A 7347-nucleotide genomic window follows, 5' to 3' on the forward strand; every position below is an offset into this window, starting at 1 on the left:
TAGCAAACAAATGCATTTTTATAAAAATATATAATTTATTTTACATTTAACACTGGTGGAGCATATTTAATCATCGACCCATGCATGCACACAAAACTCCATCTGGCAAATACAGGATCCAAGCTTCAACTGTTTAAAACAATACAATCATATTCAATTGTCTTTTTTCATGAAAGAGAGAGAGCCCCCTACAAAAATGTGATAAAAAAAAAATATTACACAATTCTTGCTATTTCGGCCCCTCTTGTGTTGATTCGGCTTTTTGTATGAAAGCAAAACTGATGAAACTAAGATGCGGTTCTTGGCCTACAGGCTGGTAGCATCCAGTAAGCACTAGACGTTTGGTCAATGTCACTTTTCACCATCATATCAGACAATTGCTTTCATTTGGACACTCCCCTAATAAACGGGGAAGCTGGTTTTTCCCAACACATTGGGAAAACAAAATCAGACAAATTTGAAAAAAAAACCTCAAAAGAACTATCCCGCAGTAAAATTAAGTGTGGATTTGACCTCATTAAACACGCACTTAAAAACTGTCTTGCAGAAATATTTAACCGCCGAATAGCGTGATGTTTGACCTCAATTTATTCACTTTTTAATCACTAAATTTAACGCCTTACATTGCTTCCATCGCCATAGTGCAGGTGTATGTCGTCAGCCTATTGGCCTCAAGGTTCCGGGTTCGAGCCTACCAGCCACTGACACCCTGTTTTTTGTCTTTTAAACGTACAAAAGATTTTTTTTTCCATTTTTAAAATCGCTGTTTTTTGGTTTTGTTTTTTTTTAAGTTTTTTATATTTAAACAGGGTTAAGTTTCCATTTTGTTCTGCTTTACCCCCAACACACACACCTACAAACACCCGGGCAACACCAGGTACCCCCGCTAGTCTAATATATAAAAGGCAAAATGTGTGTGTATGTGTTTGTATGTCTTACAAAAATGTCTGACAGATGCGTCAGAATGTGACAAAACCAGTATCGTTTTGAACCTCGATCTTTCATATGACAAATATCAAAAAATTGGCTAAGAATATAGAATATTAATTCCTTCACCCAGATTTTGAGTGGCCGTTTTTGCAAATTTCTTTTCTTTTCAATTTACTACGCTTAATTTCGACACTCTCGACTTCCAGTTGCACGATGGAGATGTCACGTTTTTTTTCCTACTTTGCGTTACAGATTCGAGCCTGCCTGCCTACTCCCACTTTTTTTAACACCTCTCTCCACCCAAAATTCCAACTGTTGTTTTTCAGGCTCCCTTACTCCACACACCCAACCAATGCTGGGTAACCCCACTAGTTACTACTAAATATTTGTTTTAACTATTTTTTCTTTTAAAAAACAAGTGATTTTAAATGCTGTTTTTTTTTTACACGTAAAATGCATTTTCATTTTTCTTTAAAAAGATTTATTTAATTTATTGTTATGGCACGGTTAGAAAATATCAAATTATAATGTAAAAAAGTAAATAAATATTCTAATTAAATAAGCACTTTCATTTTATTACGACAAAAATTTGCGCATGCTTGCACGTACAGAAATGGTCAATATTGATTACATATAGAATTACATGGCTTAATATTTGGAAAACTACTTGTTTTTCATCTAATTTTAAATTTTCGCCAATACTACACTGTGACAAGGCAGTTTGGTACGTGAGTGCACATTTAACAACCTTCGTTTATGCTCATGCATAGCGTAAACAAAGGCTAAGCTGTGAAATGGAAAATAGTCCCAGAATTCAGGGGTTAATACCATGCAAACGGTAAATTTGCAATGGAAACGATTATCATATTCTTTTAAAGCACACCAAAATCTACAAAAAAATATTTTGTTCTATATGAACGTGAGACAAGCCGTAAAGTAAAATAATACTGATTTTCCTTTATTTTTTAATCTCCTCGTGTCTTTATTGAAAGATGAAAACAAAAAGAAATCGAACAAAACACTTTTTAGCCAATAAACACATAAAAAAAACCTCTCTAATGTGGCCAGAAAGTGGGTGCTTATTTTAAGTTAAATTTATATGGAAAAGTGATCACCCACATTTTTAAAAAGTAATCACTTCATATCATGAAAACTATTTTTTTTTTTTTTTTTTTTTTTTTGCAGGGAAAACCGTTTGCAGATTCGTTTTTAGCAAACCGTAATCTACAAAAATATTTTGCTTATACGAGCGTAAGCCTTAAAATAAAATAATACCTCAGTTTGCACCATCAAATTACATGCTTTTTTTATGTATTTTGGGGTCGTTACGTTAATAACTAAACAGCGGGTGTTTTTTGTTTGTTTGTTTTGTTTTTTTTGTTGTTGTTTTGTTTTTGTTTTTACATTTTACATATAAAACTTCTTTTTAGAGCATTCGAAAAAAAAGGAAACTTAATAAAAAAAAAATACCCAATGGAAAGAACTTCTATAAATTTACAATTCTTCGTTTTATTCAAACATAGAATGTTCACTCACTTCTATATTAAAAGCAAAGGGAAACATAATGGTTTGGACGCGCCCATGTCGTAAAAAAGAACCTCAAAAAGCAATTAAATTAAATACTTACTTCTTATTAGGCAATCTGCATCAACAAAAAAAAACGATTCTAAGATGTGTTAATTAAAACGAGATAATGAGTTCGACACGTTGAATTCGACATTTAAAATGGCGAACGGAAAAACTAGTTCGCACAAAATAAAAATAATTATTTTAATTTATTGTGATTTCAAGTTTGGTTTTTATATTTTGTTGTCACATATTGTGTGAAATTATAAATTAATATATTGCTGTATATTTATTCATATTTTTTTAATTTTAATTTTTTTAATCCAAAAAAAATCAGACCAGTGAGACCACTTTTAATATGAGTGGGGATGAAAAAAAAATTTTTACTGTGTCTTTTGGTGAGAACCAATTATTGAGTATTATTTTTTATTTAAAAAAAATCGATAGATGATAATTTTATTTAAAACACAGGTGCTTCTTCAGTTTATTGCCGAAATTGAAGACGCCATTTTTTTCCACGCACTTGCTAGTAAAATTTAAGGGATATATCATTATCTGGCCGAACGGTTACTTCCGGAAAGGGAAATAATAAACTTTTTCACGCAAATAAATAACAAAAAAATAATTGTTTAATTGGAAATGTTTCGATTTAATTAATGAGAACGGCAAAGTTTTTCATGGATCATTCTTTTTATTATTATGAAAATGAAATGACATGTTCATAATGGTTTAAAAATTTATCAAAATAATTGTAAAAACATTGATTGAAAAGTTTGCGTAAAAAAATATAATTTTAAATTGGATTTGTATAAAATAGTTTTTTTTTCTCGAACAAATAAATAATTTTAAACAAATTAATTTAAACAACAAATTAATTTAAATGATTGTTTTTTTTTTCTTTGTTTAACGGGGAAGTGTTTTTTTTTCTTTTTTTTTTAATTTATTTATTTATTACTGGGAAGTGGGTACAGTTCTTTAATCAACTCTAAAATACTTCTTAGCGGACTGTCTCCAAACTTTTGTCGCTACATAAATTCGGCTAGATATGACTCCACCATATGTATGTAAAATAATAAATTAATAATAAATTTATTATTTCCCTTTCTGGAAGTAATCGTTCGGGCAGATAATGATATATCCCTTAAATTTTACTAGCAAGTGCTTTGGAAAAAATGGCGTCTTCAATTTCGACAATAAACTGAATAAATTGTGTTCGAATGCCAATGTTGATAAAATCTGAATAGAAATGAAATGTGATAAAACAATGAAATGACACCCATTTGCTTTTATCTAATAATGGGGATAAAGGTTGTTTGCAAAACTGACCACGGATTTTTACATTACAGAGTACGAAAACCCAGAAGAACGACTGACTCAATATCCGCAGCAAACGGTGTCCGGTCAGATTCAGTTAGTGATATTAAATTCCACCAGTAATATTATTTCCATCCAAAGTTCGGCGTTTATGGCAACAAAAACTCCGATCTAGGGGAGATAACCAGCATAAACATAGCAAAATACATTTGTTTTGCGAGGTAAATTTGGGACGCTTATTTATTAACGTACACAAAACAAAAGTAAACAACCTGTTACAATAAAACTATGTTAATTAATCAAGAGGTACCTCCAAACTGTTGTGTACTACTACGTCATCATTCTAAACAGAAAGCACAACGTCATCAGTTCGTGTGTTTATTATAATTTCTATGGAAGAACATTAGCACTATAAATTTTATTTGCAAATAACGTTATTTTACTATCGTTATTATTTTAGAACGGTAAAATAAGTGCATAAGTTCACAAAAAAGTAATTTCTCATATATTATGAAAAACAACTAGTCCGTGTTAATGATTTGAAGATATAAGAAAAAGCTCACAAAGAATTCAAAATTTATACATTAAACCATAAATTTATCAGAAATCTCTGAATAAATAAAATATACAATAAAAAAATTAACAATAAAAATGTATAAAAAAAATAATATAAGACTTACCTTTTGTAAAGCAAATAGATTTTTAATAACGAACTAGGCAGAGGATAAAATTAATTTTAACCTGTTCTGTTTATACATGTATCTACAAATGCTTGTCTTTACAGGCTTCCGTATATTTTTGAAAAAAAAAAGCGCAAATTTTGATTTCAACTTGTCATTTTAAATAATCAAATCGATACGTATTTTTTTTTTTTTTTTTTGTCGATTTTTCTTTTGCAATTTTTATTATCTCAAGAGTCATATATTATATTATATGAATATATTTTTTTAATATTGGAAACCTGTTATATAAAAATCGGTTTAAACTTCATATAGCGTAATATTTGAATTTAATATCATTTAAAGCTTTTTAAAAATAATTATTTTTTAGAATTCGTTTTTTTTTTTTTTTGTAATTCAAATAATTATGTTACCGAGAAAAAAAATCGAGAAGAATTGTTCATTTTATTTTTTTAACATAATATTAATGATTTTATGTCCAATTTTATTTATATATATATATATATATATATATATATATATATATATATATATATATATATATATATATATATAACTATTTTTTATTTATTTGATCTTTCCAGCTTTAAAAAATGTTGAAATCTTTATCGACCTACATTTATTGTTTTCAATTTTCGTAACATGAAATAAGGGGGGGGGGGACACCTAAAAATAATCCTCTAATATATTTAATGAAAAAAATTTTAATATGTACGTTTATTTAATAATGAATAAATATCGAAAATTTCAGGTAAATCTGACTATTATTTGATTTTTGCTAGATTTTTAAAACATAGGTGTGTCAATGGCTTAAAACACGTTACTATATAGGAACGCTGTTTTAATGCGTCGATAATGTAAACGCGATTTTTGTCTCGCATTTTCATTATTTTTTTAAGTTGTAAAAATTTTTAAAAAAATATTAGCAGTTTATTTGAAGCTTCTACTTTTAAATAGTAAAAAAGTTAGGATGATAATAATAAATTAATTACAGTTACACCGTGTTACATACATGGGGGTGTAAAACTGGCGCGCGTTGGAGGTACCTATTAATCAACAACAAAAATTAAACAAACTTTTTTAATTAATAAAAATTTTAAAAAAAAACGGGTTTGTATTACTGTACAGTCACATAGATTCGAAAAAGTTGTCAAAAAACAAATATATAACAAATAAATGTTATCAAAAGCAAGATAAGTTACTTTTCTGCCAAACTGGATATATTTTTTGTGTTTTTATTCAATGTAACATATTTATTCAGCTCGAAAACCATACAGCGTTTACCGATGTATTGGAACATTCAAGATGGCGTCTTATTCTCTCTTTAACACGGTAAGTGTGGGAAAAGATGTTATAAATAAAAAACCGGATAAAATACTGTTAAAAACTCGCTCAATATATGTTACCGTGACATAGGTTGACATATATTCGGCGGGGTTTTAATAGTATTTTGTATGTTTTTTTTTTTAATTTATAACACCTTTTTCCATACTTACGGTGTTACTGTTAAAGAGGGTGTGAGACGCCATCTTGAATTTTCGAATACACCTGTAAACACTGTATGGTTTTCGAGCTGAATAAATATGTTACATTGAATAAAAACACAAAAAATATATCCAGTTTGGCAGAAAAGTAACTTATCTTGCCTTTGATAACATTTATTTGTTATATATTTGTTTTTTGACAACTTTTTCGAATCTATGTGTACACAGTAATACAAACCCAAAAAAAACTATCACATATTGCTCCCTGGTGGTAATAATTATACGAGAAATTACTTATCCTTTTGATAATTGTGCATAAAAGGAGACACTAACTTTTAAACACACCGGAAGTTGGCGCACGCATCTCTCAATTTAGGTATGAAAGCACAGAATCGATACAATTTTCAATTATATTTATCTTTTTTTTATGTTTTTTAACTAAATTAAATATAGTTATTTAAAAAGATATGCGATTAAAACATTTTTAAAATTGATAAAAAAAAGTGTATGTATTTTTATAAATTTTATAAACTTTTTGTTAATATATTTTTCAAACATATTCAGTTCTTTTTTTTTGTTTTTTTGTTTTTTTTTAAATATAGTTGTTTTTTCTTATATTTAAACCTGCGTAATCCATTACCATTTTTATTTTATCAATTATTTTTTAATCGTATATCTTTTCAAATAACTATGTTTATTTAAATTAAGGTTTATATATTTTGTCAAACTATTTAGATATTTTAAAAATATATTTATTTACAGAAACATGAAAAAAAACTATTAATGTGTCACAATTTTAGCAGTTTTAAAAGGTTAATGTGCAACAGAAAATAGTTTAACAGTTTTAAAATGTGAATATTTCACATATGTTAAAAACAATAAATTACATACAACATAATAAGTACGAATAGATTACACATGTCTAAATAATAAAACTAGCTATATTTTTAAAAAAAAAAAAACTAAATATTAATTTATTTATTGCGGACTATTATTCTCATCTTTATTAGTTGTTGTTTCACGACGTTTCGGCCAACTATTCCTCTGGCCTTCGATAGGTGGTTACCGCAATGAGATAGAAACTCCGAATCTCCTAACTGCATTCTCAGCCATTACTGCCGTTCATAGTTGTTTTTGTCTCGCCACGTTTTGACCAAGTAAGCCTCTGGCCGGCTTTGGATAGGATTGAAACCGCTATCTTCAGACAATTCTCACCTGGAACCATAGAGATTCAACGTCTCTATCCACTACACTGCACTACAGGTTCCGAAGAGCGATTAAGGTTGGATATTTTTGGTTTTATAAATCCACGTTTATTCATTATCTGATCTTCCATGGTCGGGTCCATACCGAATTTATTATTTAATTGGAAT

The sequence above is a fragment of the Euprymna scolopes genome, chromosome 1, assembly GCF_053919585.1.
Source record: "Euprymna scolopes isolate OS-2025 chromosome 1, ASM5391958v1, whole genome shotgun sequence".
Classification (NCBI taxonomy): domain Eukaryota; kingdom Metazoa; phylum Mollusca; class Cephalopoda; order Sepiida; family Sepiolidae; genus Euprymna; species Euprymna scolopes.